The 17,782-nt window shown below is 55.9% G+C and overlaps 1 protein-coding gene across 1 annotated transcript in view; it reads left to right on the top strand.

The window, feature by feature from the left end:
• The first annotated feature begins 1,674 nt into the window (after positions 1-1,674).
• Positions 1,675-17,782, top strand: part of OTUD7A (OTU deubiquitinase 7A) — a 100,446-nt gene continuing 84,338 nt past the window's right edge. The window contains exon 1 of the mRNA XM_066355371.1: positions 1,675-1,821. The gene's annotated coding sequence lies outside the window, so the exon portion shown is untranslated. The remainder of the gene's footprint in view (positions 1,822-17,782) is intronic.

The raw sequence follows: 17,782 nt of genomic DNA on the forward strand, positions 1-17,782 counted from the left end.
TGGGACTTGGACGTGAGCTGCAAAGTAGAGAATTATGACAACAATTCCAGTGCCATGTGGACTTTTCCTAGATGTGGACTTTTTCTGGACTCTTGCTCCTTGTGACAGCTTCTAACGGACTGAACTGGGGTTGGGTTGCATTCGCAGGGATTTGGAATGGTGTTGGTGCCAACTTGGACTTGGTGAACATGTTAAGGACACTACTCTTTTATGGATTCTTGTTGTATTGGCCAAGAGTTTGCTTAAAGGCTTTAATCGCTGTTAAAAAAAATTATATATATATATATATATATATATATATATATATATATATATATGACTGGATAAAGAAGATGTGGCACATATACACTATGGTATACTACTCAGCCATAAGAAATTATGACATCGGATCATTTACAATAAAATGGTGGGATCTTGATAACATTATACAGAGTGAAATAAGTAAATCAGAAAAAAAACAAGAACTGCATGATTCCATACATTGGTGGGACATAAAAACGAGACTAAGAGACATGGACAAGAGTGTGGTGGTTATGGGGGGGGAGGGAAGGAGGGAGAGGGGAAGGGGGAGGGGCACAAAGAAAACTAGATAGAAGGTGACGGAGGACAATCTGACTTTGGGTGATGGGTATGCAACATAATTGATTGACAAGATAACCTGGACATGTTTTCTTTGAATATATGTACCCTGATTTATTGATGTCACCTCATTAAAATTAATAAAAATTTATGTATAAAAAATAAAAAAAATCACAGGAATGTGTGTTACGAAAAGGCCTTTATAAGTATATTAATTTAGGGAGTCAAATACATTGCTACCTTTCATTAAACATATATAATATTTGGGACCTGGCCAACGTCCCAAGCTAAGAGCAAAGTAATGATGGTCAAAAAATACGCAAGGGTGGTGCCGGTTATCTGTAATATAAGGGGGGCGTGGTTACACTCGGAGGGAGTCAGGAGCGAGGGCAGAGGGCCGTGGGCCGCGCTCGACACCGGCCATCCGAGGTGGTGGCGTGAGGAAGTACTAAGACGGAGGAAGATATGGGCAAAGGCCGGAGAAGCGGTTTCAGAGGCAGGAGGACCGAGTCTGGGTTAGACCGTACGCGTTGGCCCCGAGCAGAGCAGGGCTTGGAGATGGAGCCAAGAGCGGGTGGGTGGGAGAAAGTTTGGGATGTTCGGGAAGGAGGAGCGAGCAGGGTGGTGGGGAAAGAAACGCGAAAGGTGGAGGCGAGCAGCGCGCGGCGGGCCGAGGGCACACGTGGGCCGTACCAGCAGCGTTTCCGGCGGCCCAGCAGGCAGGTGCCCAGGGGCACCGGGAAGGGCGAGCGTGGGAGCGTGGGAGCGTGGGAGCCCGGGTGCGGGGCGCGGTTGCAAGGGCGCCGTGCGCTCTCCCGGGTCGTGCGGCGGGTACGCGCACTCCGAGGCCGGCGCGGCGGGGCAGGGACGGGGGCGGGGACGGGGACGGGGGCGGGGCGCGGCGACACGCGCGCACGTCCACGGGCGGCGGGGGCGCGGCTGTGGCGGTGACGTCAGGGTGGGCGCGCGCCCGGCGGCTGCGGGCGGAGCCGGGAGGCGGGCGCTGCGCGCGGCCGCGGGAGGAGCGGACAGGGCGCGAGGGGCGGAGCAGCGCGCGGAAGAAGGCGGGGGAGGAGAGGCCCCCGGGACCGCGAACGGCAGCTGGGGAGGGGGCCGCGGAGCCGGCGCGCGAGCGAAACAGCTAATCCGGTTTTCCTTTAAAGCGACAGAAAATGGAAGTCGGGTAGCGGCGACTGCGGCGCTGCGGGCTGGCGGAGCGGAGCGGCGCGGCGCGCGCGGCAGGTGAGACGGCGCTGGCCGCGGTGCTGACGGCGGCGGCGGGGCTGGGGCCGGGGCCGCGGGCCAGGCAAGTGCTCTGTGCGAGCGCGGGCTCCGGGTTCCTCCGCGGCTCCGTGGCGAGGCGGGTGGGCGCAGAGGCCGGGTGGCCTTGGCGCGAGGGCTCGGGAGCGCTGGGGGCGCAGGGGTCCACGGGGGTCGTGGGCTCCGCGCAAGGCTCGACGGCGCGTCTGCATTGCGGGCTCCGCTCTGGACCCTGCGGGCGCCGTGGCCACCGGCTCCGGCCCGGAGAGGCGCGCATCTCCCAGGCAGGGCGCGGCGCTTCCACTGTATCGGGGCCGGCGTCTCCTCCGGGCCGCTTAGCTGTCCGCACTGGAACGTGATGACAGGCGTGGGGGGACCGGCCTCTGGGTCCGTGTGAATGCGCCGGGGGTCCCGCAACGCCAGCTGACTCCCAGGCACGGCCTGGCCCGGGAGCAACGCGTGAGGCCGCCCGCTAGCCGGGCGCCGGAGCCGTGGCTGCGTGGGCCACCGCGGCCAAAGCACCGCTCGCTCGCTCTGCTGGGTCTGACTGGGCAAACCATTCATGCTATTTGGCTGTGAACCCGAAGGCCTTCCCTAATGTCTTCCCACTGGAGCGGGGGGGTGGGGGTGAAATATTGTATCTGCTTTACTCTTGGAGCTCCTTTAAATTTGGGAAATGTCAGTGATGTCATCATTAACTAAAACTTTCCTTCATTGGACAAACCGCTCGCGTGTAGCTATTGCAGCTCTCTGGGAATCTTTGCAATAAAATGGGTTTGACTTTGCTCTCTGAACTCAAAACACCTTGCACGGGTGGAAGAAATGGCTTTTATTTTCCGTGGATCGACTTGAGAAAGGGTAGATCTGAGAGTGGCCGGACGGAAACTTGTCAGATGCTGACGGATTTGAGATTTGCTTCATCCACGGCTCAAGGGTCCAGGGGAAAGTCAAGCAAGCGTAACACTTACATGCTTGTTGCCTTGCCTTATCTTTGTCAATGAAAGTCAGTCATCAGCATATAAATAAATAAATCAATAAATAAATTTAAAGACAGTATCACTGATGGCACAGGTGATTGATGTATGTCCAGGAAAAGGAGGACAGTGTCTCCTCAATCTTTCCAGGCCTTGGTAGCTTTGGGGAAATAGGCAAGTCGCTTTCCTTCTCTGTCCCCCTCCCCCTCTTCAGAATGTGTCTGGGAACAAGCGTGTCCCAGAGAGAGGGGTGGCGGCCTCCCTAGGGGGTCCTCCTGGCTTCTCATTTCCTGACCATAGTAGCTGTCTGCCCCACCAGCCTCCCAGGCCAGTTCAACACCCAGAGAGGGCAGAGAGCCTTCCGAGGCTGGAGCCCTCCCTACAGCACTACCTACAAGGGTTTTAGGGGAGTCTCTCCCCCCTTAAAGGCGAGCAACATGCCGTCCTGGTTGTGCTTGTGAGTGTTCCGTTAGTACCGACTATTATGGGAACTAAAGGACGCATGTTCCCAAGACAGTCTGCATAAACTACTTAAGCCTACAAAATCGAAAGGATATTCAAAATTAGGGACCAAAGTATGGACATTTGTGGGGGGGTTTGTATTTAATAATTACTGGCTGCACCTTGTTGGTTAAACTACGCCCACCCAAAATTATTAGTGTATCCTAGTGGGTCTTTCAGGAATTTAATAGCACGCGCGCCACATGAGAGTGAGAGTGCGGTCCAGTGCGCAACGCTCGCCAATCCCAGGCGGGCATGAATAGAACGGCAAGGTGGTGGTTTGCTTTGGAATATACGTGACATTCAGGGCAGCCATAAGTCGCAGTCATTGCTTTATGGAGTCTAGCCAGGTTTGGGTGTCCATCTGGATTCTGAGTTGCAGGTGTCCCCGGAGGAAGTTCCTGCTGAGGCCCTTGACCCTGGTAGGGGCCGGCGCTGGGGTTGGAGAGACACTGAACCATCTGTTTTCACCTTGTGGAGACGAGGGCCACTCCCCATGAAGCAAGCAGGGTGTCCGTGGCTCCTCACCTCCCGAAAGGAAGGTGCCAAGTATATTTATAATGGCAACTCTGGGTGAGACGGGGAGCAGAATTATCCTCAGTGTGTGTCTTTTTCATGACTCTGACCCACTCGGTATAGTTGCTTTAAAACCTGAGCTCTCAAAGTCCTGGCTGAGATTGGTCTGCCATGGCAGTATCCTCAGTAGGATGAAAATGGATTTTTTAAGGTTCCGGGGATGCAAGCCCTTTGGAGACTGAGTCTGTGAACCCGCTCTGGCCACAGACCCGTTTTATTTTTCACCTGTGGACTCGTGAAAATACCCGCCATACTCTTGTTCGAGGTCACTCAACTGTAGTAACTTGTGAAAATACAAGGGCTTTGTTTCCACTGCCTTTTCAGACGTCTGTCATTTATTCAAAAAAAAAAAAGAATCATACCCTTTCTGTGCTTAAGAGTAGTGTGTCTCCCGCGTCTAAGAAGCCATCATTGCCTTCCTTGGCTTTTTTTTCTTTCTTTCTTTCTTTTTGTTGCTTTCGGATCTTAAGGTCACGGAGTCCCCTGTGTTGGTCCCAGGGAAGAAAGGCTGAGTCAGCTCCCGCAGGGCCAGCAGGGGGCGTGCTGAGCGCGGCCGGCGGTCCCCTACCTCAGCCACCTTGGGAGGGATGGCCAAGTTGGGGGGAAGTTGGGCGCATGCAGGTGCGCTGCACTTGTGTGTGTGTGTGTGTGTGTGTGTGTCCGCGCGCACGCGCATGCGCGCGCTCGCGTGGGCGCCACGCCTCCCTACGCCTGTCGCCCAAAGGATGGACACTGGCGAAGGTCAGGCACCCACTGGAATAGCCAGAGGCTGTGGCTCCCAGAAGGCGGGCTCCCCGGGATGGGGCTGGGCAGGTGGCTTGAGTGGCTCTTCGTTTGGGGAGAGGAGCGGTTGGTTCTAGCCTCTGCGGACTGTGGAAGGGTAGGCTCCTGGCTCCACAAGGAGCGAGTGGGCATTCCCGGTCCCGGCAAGGGCATGACAATGCCAGGCCCCCCCCCCAACTGCTTGCTGTCTGCTCTTGGTCTGATTTCCACGGGGACTCAAACCCTGGGCGGGGGGAGTCCTGGCAGGGGCACCTGCTGGGGTTTCTCTGGCCTGACCTCCCAGGATGGCTCGCCTGCCTCGGGGTTTCTCCTGATGGAGACAAGCCAATGTGGGATCACTAGATGTTTCTTTTGCCACAAGAAAATAAAACGGGGGTGGGGGTGGGGTGGAGCAAAGAGGCGTGTGCGGTTCCCATACACCTATTTAACCTGACTTAGGTCGGGCATGTGCCGGGGTGTCCATCAGCGAGTTCCCTCTGAGGCTTCTCCTTGCAGGACCACCCAGCCTGGGGAAGTGAGGCCCCTGCGTGGATGGAGGGTCATCTGGGAAGAGGGTGTTTCCCCCCCGGGGTGGGGGATCCCGCGGCATGTGGGTCTGCTGCCCAAAATCAGGCACTTCTTTCTCCCTCCCCCCTGGAGCCCACATGCTGAAGGGGGAAACCACGGCACCGGAAGGGAAATCATTTTCTACGAGAGAACCATCCAAAGGCCATGACTGGATCTCTCTCTCTCTCTTACTCTTACTTCTTACTCCATCAAAAATGCACACAAAGCCAAAGTATTGATTTCAAGCGGGCAAACAGGAATAATGTGGTTTTTATTGTTTTTTTTTTTTTTTTTCAGCTTTGTGGTGAAACTGAGCTCTTCACTTGCAAATCTCTAAATGGCTTCAGGGAGAAATACCACTAGATTAAAATGTGTGTGTGTGTGTATATTATATATATATAATATATATATATATATTATATATATATGACAGGTGGCCCCTGGTCCCTTTAGAAGGGCATTCCTGAGGGTGACCCCGGACCATGCTACCCCCAGGGAACCCTGGGATCCGTGGAGCGTTTGAATGGAAACCAAACATGCTGGTTCCTTTCTGTGATCTCTCTAATTTGCAAATAGTATCCCCTTGGCGTGTGGGATTGGCGTTTGTGGCTACTGTGCATGTGTCTCTGACCCAGAATAAGACGGCCTTAGCACAGACAGATTAGAGTGGGCAAGGGAGGGGGCGCCTTCGCCACACTTTGGGGACTGGGTGTCATGGTGTTCGTAGGAATGCACTGAAGAAGTGGGTTGAAAATAAGTCTTTAAATCCTGAGATCGAGAGATGGGCCGATGGGGCAGTATCCCCTGCCTGCATGGTAGAGGTGCGGGGGTTTTTTTTGTTTGTTTGTTTGGTGTTTTGTATTTTTCCAAAGCTGGAAACAAGGAGGCAGTCAGACAGACTCCCGCATGCGCCCGACCAGGATCCACCCGGCATGCCCATCTGGGGCGTCGCTCTGCCGCAATCAGAGCCATTCTAGCACCTAAGGCAGAGGCCTCAGAGCCATCCTCAGCACCCGGACCATCTTTGCTCCAATGGAGCCTTGGCTGCGGGAGGGGAAGAGAGAGACAGAGAGGAAGGAGAGGGGGAGGGGTGGAGAAGCAGTTGGCGCTTCTCCTGTGTGCCCTGGCCGGGAATCGAACCCAGGACTCCTGCTGGCTGGTTTGTCGGCAGCATCTCTTGACCCAGGAGGAGGGGTTGGGGTGGGCAACTACTGGACTTGGGATGGTGTAGACCTTGCATATTTCCTTCTGCTCCGGCCACAGCTGGCCACCCTGGACAAGGCCTGATCCCCTCACACTCTGGGCTCCTCATGAGAACAGGGGAGCATTAGCCTTCCAAACCTCCAAGGCCTGATCTAGTAAAACCGCGTGATTCCACGAGACTCCAGTCCTTGCTGTTAGAGATTTCTACTCTCTATCCTCTCGTGTTCTAATCTGAGGGACCAAATGCCCATTCACGCTCGGGCCACTTGTAGATACATCTCTCTCTGTTTCCTTCTCTCTCTCTCTCTCTCTCTCTCTCTCTCTCTCTCTCAGTTGGAGCAGCTAAGTCTTAAGTAAACTCATTGGCTAGGTTTGAAGGATTTTGAGTTTCTCTTCCCAGGAAGTTTTTTCTCTTTGAGCTGAGTGTACTCTTATATAATTCTCCTTATAAATATAACTGGGCGCCTGACGTCTTCTTCACGCATCTCTGTGAGGTAGACCCTCCGTTGACTTTTACGAAATACGAAATGGGAACCGTCGATGATCATTTCCTTTCCTGCTCGGCGTTTCGTTTGGTGGTTTGATTCCATAACGGCCTAGTTTCAGGTGGTGCTGGGGATTGGTGGTGTGAACAGACAGTTCCCCCTATACACACACACACACACACACACACACACACACACAGACACACACACACACAGAGACACACACACAGACACACACACACACAGACACACAGAGAGAGACACACACACACACAGAGACACACAGACACACACACACACTCTCTCTCTCTCTCTCTCTCTTGGAGATTAGATTGTTTTTCCATTACCGAGACAAGACTTCAGGAGCTCACCTCAGGGAAGGCGGCTGCTTGGAGCGGGAGCTACGTCCCAGCTGCTGTCCCTGCCAGCTGGGGGACTGATACCTCTGAGAAGACCCCCCCCCCCCGACTCTGCTGCCTTGGCACTGACCCCCCCCTCCCCCACGGTGTGCCCAGGTCATCTCTGTAATTCCGCTGTAGCAGTTGTCTATGACCTGGGGCTCTCCTGTTTCGTAAATTAAACTCAGGGTAGGAGAGACTTCCCAGTGCACGGTGTCCTGGGCCATGGCCACCCCCCCCACCTGCCTCAGCCCACCCCACCTAGAAAGCTGAGTCAGCACCCTTTTCTCTTGGGGGTTCAAAGGTCAGGGCTACAATCCATTTTCCCCAACATTTCCCTAATGATGGTCTTGATCCTAGATATAAATGTGGGGTTTTTTTGTTTTTTTTTAAGATTTTACTTATTTCTAGAGAAAGAAGGGGGGGAGGAGGAGCAGGAAGCATCAACTCCCATATGTGCCTTGACCAGGCAAGCTCAGGATTTTGAACTGGCGACCTCCGCCTTTCAGATTGACACTCCATCCACCATGCCACCACAGGTCAGGCGAAATGTGTATTTTTTGAAGGGTGGGCAATACATTTGCATGTGTCATTCTTTGTGCCTTAAAAAAAAAAAATGACTGGCATCCAAGACACACATAGTTACCTTTTTCTCTTTAAATGGTATACATTGGAATATATGTGTCTTTCCAGTCTTTGGGGTAATATCATGCTGTCTCCGGAAGGAATCACCCCTGAACAGTACACATAAGCGGAACACGTTGACAGCTGGCTTACACAGGCTGACCCAGCTGCGTGACCTTGAGCACAGCCCCAGGAGTCCCCGGGGGAGAATATTTTCTCAGGCCCCCTCCTGCAGGATTCCGGGGAGGAGCCAGTGAGAGTGCCCGCAGTGGATTCGTTCTTCAGTTTCAGAGAGAGGTCCGTCATCATTCCGAGAAAAGGAATCGGAGACCGAGTCTGTCTGTCTGTCTCACCAACCAGCCCGGTTTCTCCCCCCATCTCCCCTCCCCCCCCCCCCCCGTCACGGGATCTATGGATGGTTTGACCGAGTCTGTCTGTCTGTCTCACCAACCAGCCCGGTTTCTCCCCCCATCCCCCCCCAACCCCCCCCCCCCCCGCCGTCACTGGATCTATGGATGGTTTGCACTTGTCAATCAGGGTATCATTGGCATGAACTTGCTTTGACTTTTTTTGGGTGGTAAGAAGGACGGATGACCTTCTGTGGCTTTGCGGTCCTTGTAGAGTATCTAGCCGTATCAGCCAGCTCTGTTTCAAATTAAAAAAAAAAAAAAAGAGGAAGTTCTTCTAAATCGGAGTAGAGGGCAGAGTCCCCAAGAACCTAGCCGGTGTCTCCTCTGTTGTGGGGCCCCGCTGGGCACACAGATAGCAGCAGCCCCTGAGGGCTCACCGGATGGGACAGTGCCAGAATCCGTTTGCTTCCTTTTGGGAGTTGAAGACAGGTCAGTCGTTTACATGAGAAAATGTGTGGGGGGGGGGGGGAGGGGGGGGTCAGGGAGACAAAAGAGAAAAGCAGCCCTGAGAGGGGGTCCCGCCTGCAGTCCAGGCGGTGAAGGGCAGGGCCTGCTGGGGCTCTCAGCTCTGAGCCTGCAGGGCGTCCCTCGTCCTTGGCACTGACTGCAGTGGAGAGCACAGGGTCCCTCTGCCACCTCGGAGGCAGGCCCTGCCGCTCAGCTCGCCGGGTGGAGGCAGGACTCTGCGGCTCTCTGGAGTAAGTGGGCTCCGGGGGAACACTACAGCCCGCTGGTGGGCAGGCTGCAGGCCTGGGCTGGCTCTTTCCGGAGCTGGAGGCCTGGAATTGCAAGTCGGGTCGCGGTGTGTGGCTGCGTCCCCTGATGAGTCTGTGAGTCAACTCCGTCTCGTCTGACGTTCCAGCTGTGAGCTGAGCCCTCGGGGTCCACTGGGCTGGGAGTGGCCGCTGGAGTCTGGATTCTGCTCTCTCCCCGGGCTCACCTGCCTGCCCCGGGCGAGGTTGGCAGGTTCCTTAACGCGTCTTCTCTCGGTTGACTTGACTTGTCCCGTGAACAGTCTGGCCGGCAGTGTGCTCAGAAAGGCGCTATCACCAAGGGGGCTTGAGGCTTTGGGCGGGGGTCCGTACAGGTGTAATCCCACCACTTAGCATGTGGGGTTTTATTATCACAAGGTCAGGATGCGGCCACATTTAAATTAAACTCTTCTGTGTCCGAGGTGACCAGTGACCAGAGGGCCACTCCAAGAACACGGGCACGGATGAGCCTCTGCATGTGGTCCTGCTGTCCCCGTGGTGATAGCTTGGGGCTCCCGGCCAGAGAGAGGGCTCCCTTCTTGTCCCAGCCTTCACTTTGAATGCGTTTTCTTAAGATCTTGATATCATGATGTCACCTGTGAAAACGAAGACACGCGGCTGCGTGACCTCTGACCCCCGTCTCACTCTGCGGTCCCATGCAGAAGAACCACCCCGTTTTCTCCCAAATACTGACCGGTCATCGCTGAGAGAGAAGAGTAAGGGGGTTCTTACACACACGTATGCCCGCCCACCCTCACCCCCCCGTGGAGGAGGACACAGAACACCTGGGACAGAGGTTGACACTTAGAAACGAGCTGCGCGGAGCGTGCGTCTCTAGCGTGCGTCTCTACCGTGCGTCTCTAGCGTGCGTCTCTAGCGTGCGTCTCTAGCGTGCGTCTCTACCCGACTACTCCGCGCCGGGAGGAGAAGCGCTCACTGCGTCTGGCGCTCTCGGAAGGCGCGTACCGCAGGCCGGTGTTTGTTAAGTGCACAGAAGGAGTCCTGCGGGGACTGGAGGGAGAGATTGAATTGTTTTTTTCTGGCCTTGTGTGTGGCTCCCCAGTTCCCAAGCGGTGGAGTTTGAGAAAGGAGGTGGTTTGCGGGAACATCTGAAAAACCTCTTCAAAAACTTGAGCTCCACTGACCAGGCGGTGGCGCAGTGGACAGAGCAGGGGTCGGCTGAGAGAGCCATGAACGCCACATATTTTAAAATGGAATTCCGTGAGACCCATACAATGACCCACGTACATTACGCATTATCCAATAAAAACTTGGTGTTGTCCCAGAGGACAGCTGTGATTGGCTCCAGCCACCCGCAACCGTGAACATGAGCGGTAGGAAATGAATGGATTGTAATACAGGAGAATGTTTTATATTTTTAATTTTTTTTTTTTTTATTAAAGATTTGTCTGTGAGCCAGATGCAGCCATCAAAAGAGCCGCATCTGGCTCGCGAGCCATAGGTTCCCGACCCCTAGGATAGAGCATCAGACTGGGATGCGGAGGACCCAGGTTTGAGACCCCCAAGGTCACCAGCTTGAGCGCAGGCTCATCTGGTTTGAGCAAAGTTCACCAGCTTGGACCCAAGGTCACTGGCTCAAGCAAGGGGTTACTCAGTCTGCTGTAGCCTCCCTGGTCAAGGCACATATGAGAAAGCAATCCATGAACAACTAAGGTGTCGCAACGAAAAGCGAAATGATTGATGCTTCTCATCTCTCTGTTCCTGTCTGTCCCTCTCTCTGACTCTCTCTCTGTCTCTGTAAAAATAAATAAATAAATAAGATCAATGTTAAAAAAAAGCACAAAAAAAAACCTTGAGCTCCAGCTTTGGCTGCACACGCAGAATCCGCAGAATGGTGATGGGGCCCGGGTGTCCTGCCACGCAGTGGACCTTCTGGGAAGAGTTACAGTTCTGTTCTGTCCATTATATACGTATGTGTCTGTGTCTTCCGACCTCCGTGTCCCCACAGGTGAGACCTGCCTGATGTGGTTTTAGGCAGGGGACCATGAGCCAAGTGGTGCGGGCGTCCTGGACTCCCTGGAAGGGGTGAGGACAGAGATTCTTTCTTGAGGGAGGCAGGATACGGACCCAACGAGGTGCATGTCCTCGGCCCTAGAACCCGTGAATATGCTATTTCAGGAGGCCGACACGATGATGAAGTGAGGAGCCTGGAGGTGGGGATGTCATCTTGAAACATCCAGCTGGACCGGCTGTGCTCCCACGGGAGGCCAGAGGGTCGGAGTCAGGGAAGGCTGTGACCGTGGAGACAGAAGACACGAGGATACGGGTTTCTAGAAAGGGGCCACAGGCCGAGGGGTGCCAAGTGGCCGCTGGAGACCGTGGAAGAGGGACTGCGGGTTCTCTGGGGGAGCCCTCCCCCCACCGCCTCCCTGAGGACCCTGTCAACCCAGGGAGACCCATGTCCGACATCGGACCCCTGAAACGATCAGATAAAACGTTCCTGTTGTTTAAAGCCAGCCACCTCCTCTGGGGTGACGTTAGGGCTGGCTCTTTACCTGTCCCCTAGTGAGAAGGTCCTCACGCCTCTGCATGAGCTTCTCCTGCCCCTCCCCCACTTCTTTTCCTTTTTTTTTTTAAGTGAGAAGAGGGGAGATAGTGAGACAGACTCCCCGTGTGCGCCCCAACCAGGATCCACTTGACAAAGTCTATCTATCGAGGGCTGATGCTTGGACCAACCAAGCTATGCTCAGTGCCTGGGGCCAACACTCGAACCAATCAAGCCACTGGCTTACGGGAAAGGAAGAGAGAGAGAAGAGGGAGAGGGAGGGAAAGAGAAGCAGATGGTCGCTTCTCCTGTGTGCCCTGACCGGGGATTAAGCCCGGGATGTCCGCTGTATCCACTGAGCCAACCGGCCAGCACCTCCCCCATTTCTGTGCCTGATTCCTGTGCCCCTTCCCCTGTGATATTTGTCATGTTCCTTATTGGAGATTGGGGGGGGGGGGGAGTCAGGGTGAAGCTGGGCGGGGGACCCCCTCAATTCAAGTCTGGGGTCTGGAACCCACTTTCTCCCAAACGCATTTCCTCTGCTCCACGAGGCCTGCGTCCCCCAGCTTTCTGCGTGGAAGTCAGGCGTGGCTGGCGTGTCTGTCTCAGATCCGCCGCCTGCCTTCTCTGTGCAAAGCCAAGGTCAAGGTCACGTCCCCGGGCCACGGTCTGCTTGGGGGCTTGGCTCCCATGTCCACGTGGCCTGTCACACCAGGGCCAGGCCGCTGTCTCCCCCCAGCCCCCGGAGGGTCAGCGGATGGACACCAGCTCCCCGTGGTCATTCTGGGGACGGTGGTCCTGCCGCACTCGGGGACGTGTTCCTCGTGCGTGTGTGTGTCTCAGCAACTCGTCGATGGTGGAATCTGTTTCTCCTGGTAGGTCTCTCGCTCTCTCTCTCTCGCCCCCTTTTCGCTGTTTGGGGGGGGGGGGGCTTTCAAAGGAAGTGTGGAGAAAGAAAGCGTCCTCTAGATGCGCCTGTCTGGTGGACGGTTGTGCGGATGCTGAGGGACCCGGCCAACGATCGCCAGGAACTCCCGGGGCTGTGACAGAGAGCGACGGGTCCGAGTTTGGCACCGGAGCTGGGCATTGTTTAACGTTTGTAACTTTGGCGCTCCTCATCCAAGAGGAGTTTTATTTTTGACTCCAGAACACACCCTCACCGAGGCGCGTCTATTAGATGAGACAAGCTGCTGTATTATGGGCTGGGCGTTGCCCAGGGCTACCCAGACCCTCCCCGGCACCAGAGGCCTGGGGTGAGGAGGCAGACAGGTCCCCCATCTGCTGCTGAGGCCTGACCGTGTACCTGCCGGGTCCCGGCAGCCTTGGGCTGACCAACTGCCTGCATCTTAGAAATCAGTGTGGCCTTGTCGAATCAATCAATAAAGCCTCGGACGAACCCTTCCCTCTTTGATCGTTAATGAACGGTAAACAGATGCTGGAACCCTCCGCGGAAAGAGCAGCCACTGCCGATTGCCATACGGGCTACCGATGTCAGCTAGTCTCACCGCCGCCCTGGGAGGCAAGCGTCAGTGTCCAGGTGACCCCCACGCGGGACGCCCAGGCTGCCAGTGGACTGTCCCATGGAGCACAGGCCATCTCTCCAAGCCCTCTTCTGAGTCCTGGGCCCTCAGGAGGCAGGCTCTTACTCCGCTGGGTCGAGTTGAAGCTGATGAACATTTTTGCATTTGTCTTATGAGCTCCTTGTGTGTGTGTGCAAACAGGTGGGCCCGGACGATATTTCAGAACAGCCTTCTGGCGGTCGTCCAAGTACGTTTGCTTGTTTGAAACATTCACTTGTAAACAGGGATATGGTGGCCCTGGCCGGTTGGCTCAGCGGTAGAGCGTCGGCCTGGCGTGCGGGGGACCCGGGTTCGATTCCCGGCCAGGACACATAGGAGAAGCGCCCATCTGCTTCTCCACCCCCCCCTCCTTCCTCTCTGTCTCTCTCTTCCCCTCCCGCAGCCAAGGCTCCATTGGAGCAAAGATGGCCCGGGCACTGGGGATGGCTCCTTGGCCTCTGCCCCAGGCGCTAGAGTGGCTCTGGTCGCGGCACAGCGACGCCCCGGAGGGGCAGAGCATCGCCCCCTGGTGGGCAGAGCGTTGCCCCCTGGTGGGCGTGCCGGGTGGATCCCGGTCGGGCGCATGCGGGAGTCTGTCTGACTGTCTCTCCCTGTTTCCAGCTTAAGAAAAATTAAAAAAAAAAAAAAAAAAGATAAACGGATATGGCCACAACCCTCAGTTTTGCAGACTTTTTCTGTCTCTCAAAGGCCACTCACTGCAACTGAACTAGCAGGAGGTCCTGAGTCCTGAGGATTTCATCCTGGCCAGGCCTCCTGTGGGCAGCTCATTCAGCCTCTGAATCTGAGGGGGACAGGCCAGCCGGGTGGCCCTGTGGGGAAACCCACCCTGCACTGTAGGACAGTGAGCTGAAGCCTCCGAATAGCGTTCTTCTTTCTCTGCCTGCCCGTTTGCTCGTAGAGCACACAGGGATTGTCACCTCTGGGGACGCGTGCCCGGGGGACCACAGCCTCAGGAGCCAGCAGGGCTGAGACCCACATCCCTGAGAATCTGTCGAGACGGTCACCGCCACCGTGCCATGTGGCCGGTGTGGGAACAGAGGGCAGAAGCACCCCCGGAGTTTGGGCAGGACCGCATCCGGGGTTGCCCGAGCAGCCGGGATGGGGGTGAGGACTCGGAGAGCGTTGCCTCCGGAAGCTCCTCCGTGCGCCCAGGGACGGGGAAGACAGCGAGCGGCCGGCCATCTGTCGGCGTCTCTGAGCCACCTCCGCCCAGCGCATGACTCACGTCTGGCATCGGTTCTGGGACATGATTAGCCATTAGCTCGTCAGCGCTTGCCTGTTACCACATCCCTCCTTTCTCTCTCTTCTTCCAGTCTGTCATTTATTGGCTCCCTCCTTTTTTTTTTATTTGTTCTATCCCCCCCGGTTATTCCCCTGGTTTGTGTTTTTTATTCTGGCTCCCTATCACGTGCTCCAGGCCGTTCCCTCAGGTGAACTGACCACTGTCCACCCAGTGCTCCTCACGCCCACCGTCAAACGCAGCCACGCAGGGATTGGTCTCTGAGGTCACGTTGTCCGTTCTCTCCGTGTGTCTCACACCCTCGGTCTCTTTGAAAGGGTCATACTGCTCACACAGGGTTTTGATCACTTTAAAAAAAAAATGCTTGAGGCCCTAGCCGGTTGGCTCAGTGGTAGAGCATCGGCCTGGCGTGCAGGGGACCTGGGTTCGATTCCCAGCCAGGGCACATAGGAGAAGCGCCCATTTGCTTCTCCACCTCCCCCCCTTCCTCTCTGTCTCTCTCTTCCCCTCCCGCAGCCGAGGCTCCATTGGAGCAAAACATGGCCCGGGCGCTGGGGATGGCTCCTTGGCCTCTGCCCCAGGCGCTAGAGTGGCTCTGGTCGCTGCAGAGCGACGCCCCGGAGGGGCAGAGCATCGCCCCCTGGTGGGCGTGCCGGGTGGATCCCGGTCGGGCGCATGCGGGAGTCTGTCTGACTGTCTCTCCCCGTTTCCAGCTTCAGAAAAATACAAAAAATAAATAAAAATGCTTGAGGCCCTGGCCGGTTGGCTCAGTGGTAGAGCGTCAGCCTGGCGTGCAGAAGTCCCAGGTTCAATTCCCGGCCAGGGCACACAGGAGAAGTGCCCATCTGCTTCTCCACTCCTCCCCCTCTCCTTCCTCTCTGTCTCTCTCTTCCCTTCCTGCAGCTGGGGCTCCATTGGAGCAAAGATGGCCCGGGCGCTGGGGATGGCTCCTTGGCCTCTGCCCCAGGCACTAGAGTGGCTCTGGTCGCAACAGAGCGACGCCCTGGAGGGGCAGAGCTTCACCCCTTGGTGGGCGTGCCGGGTGGATCCCGGTCGGGCGCATGTGGGAGTCTGTCTGACTGTCTCTCCCCGTTTTCAGCTTCAGAAAAATAAATTTAAAAAAAAAATGCTTGAACTCATTGCTTCAACTAGTGGGTGACAGTCTGTGAGGACTGAACAGTGACCGCCTGAACTTCTTGGTGGTGATGGGGTGGGGGGAAGGGGGGGGTGTGGGTCCTCCTGCTGCTGTTTGCTGAGTCTGTCGGCTGCTGCTCGTGAGGAGTCAGTTCTGTTGTGTTTCCTCACTTTTTTTGTGGGGGAAGGGCGGAGAGACAGAGTGAGAGAGAGGGACAAACAGGGAGAGAGATGAGAATCATCAACTCATAGTTGCTACACCTTAGGTTCATTGATTGCTTTCTCATATGTGCCGTGACCGGGGGGGGGGGGGGGGGGGGGGGCTGAAGTCGAGCCAGTGACCCGTTGCTCAAGCCAGCGACCTTTGGGCTCAAGTCAGCAACCATGGGGTCATATCTGTGATCCCACACTCAAGCTCGCAACCCCGCACTCAAGCTGGTGACCTCGGGGTCTTGAACCTGGGTCCTCTGTGTCCCAGGCCAACAATCTATCCACTGCACCACCGCCTGATCAGGTAATGTGTTTCCTCACTTGATTGCATCCTAATCTTCAGCTTGGCTTACGGGTGGGTGCGTGTGGCCGGCGAGGTTGTATCTGATCCTATGGGATCCCTGGGGCCACCTTGCACGGTCACTCATGGGGGGGTGGTTTTGGAGGCTCGGGGAGGCTGTCTGCACGAGGGCCCTGAGCCTGTGCCCTTTGTCCATATGTCGGGCACCCTGCTGCCAGGGCTGCCGGAGTGCTTTACCTGTGACAGGGACGCTGCTGGCGTGTAGACCTGTTGAATGGGTGGCTCGCGGTGAAGTTGGGAGTGGGTTTGAAAGTGGCTCCGCCTAAGGCCAGGGCGGTGACCGGTACGTCTGTGTGCCATGCCAAGGCCCCGGGGCTGCCCAGTGAGCGGCTTCTATGACCGTGGCCATTGGAGCAGCGTTGGTCTCACTAGGGGCTCTGGCCCCTACACAGAGACGACGGACTGGCCAGCCCTTTGCGACTGAGACTGTTGTGCGTTTTCTGGAAGTTGACCCGTCTGCTTCTGCTTCCTTCTCTGACATCAACAAGATGAAAAACGCAGAAAGTGTTGGGTGTGGAAGAGTGTGGATCCCGCGGGAGGGGAGTTCTGAGTCAGGGCAGTGAGGGGGGTGGGGGGGAAGGCGGTCCACACACCAGGGGCCAGAACAGAACATTCCTGAGCCTGTCATGTGGCTCCATCTTACTGAGGCTTCTTGTGGGAGCTTTGTTATTAAAAACTTTTTCTTAAAAAACAAAACAAAGAAAAGAACATTTTAAAGTATTACCTAAATACTCTTGAAGTTCAGGCTTAGCTACTGCACCCCCCACCCGGCAACCTGGTCTGCCCCCCGACCTGCCTGGAACCAGTTACACGGGGGTGCTCTGCCCGCCCTGGATGCCTGGTAGAACCCTCCCCACCTCTCCAGCTCTGCCCTGACAGCTTTCCCGGTTTCCCGGCTGAAAACCTCTCCCCTCTTGCTCCTCGCTCACTGTACGGGGTGCCACGCCCCCACATCACAGAGCGTGTGGTCTCCCCGGCACCCTACAGTTAGGGTGCCGACCTCCCAGGGCAGGTGGCCAGTCTACCCACTCTGGGGCCACCTCCCTCATAGGGGGCTTCGCTGGACTTGGCTGATGTAGTCCTCACCTTAGAAGAACTCTTTGGATTTACATAGGAAGGTGCTGACCGGTGTTGCCATCCCATGCACTTTAGTGACCCCATAAAGCCTTGCGGTAACACCACACACACACACACACACACACACACACACGTGTTGAGACCTGGCCGGATGCGCGGTTGGTGTTAGAGCGCCATCCTGGTGCACAGAAGTTGCCGGTTCAATCCCTGGTCAGGGTTCATCCAGGAACAGATGGATGTTTCTCTCTTTCTCTTTCTCTTTCCCTTCCTCTTTCTCTCTAAAATCAATTAAAAAATTTTTTTTTTTTTAAAGCTGCACATGGTGAACTAAAGAGTTAGAAACAGCCCAGTTGGGGAAAAGAAGTTGCTGCTGTCAGCACCTATTTCAAAGAGACCAGATCAATCCAGGCTCCTTAGTGTCTTCCATGTTGGAGAAAGATGCTTAAAATATTCTCGTCAGGGGGAAGGTGGACGCTCCCCAGGGCAGTGTGCCCCCCAGGAGGGGGTGCGGGGTGGGCGTCCCAGGCACCTGTGGAGGGCGTCGTGCCCCTCGGCTGCCGGGAGTGTGGCCCTGGGACCCGTC

This window comes from Saccopteryx leptura, chromosome 13 (genome assembly GCF_036850995.1).
Source record: "Saccopteryx leptura isolate mSacLep1 chromosome 13, mSacLep1_pri_phased_curated, whole genome shotgun sequence".
Taxonomy (NCBI): domain Eukaryota; kingdom Metazoa; phylum Chordata; class Mammalia; order Chiroptera; family Emballonuridae; genus Saccopteryx; species Saccopteryx leptura.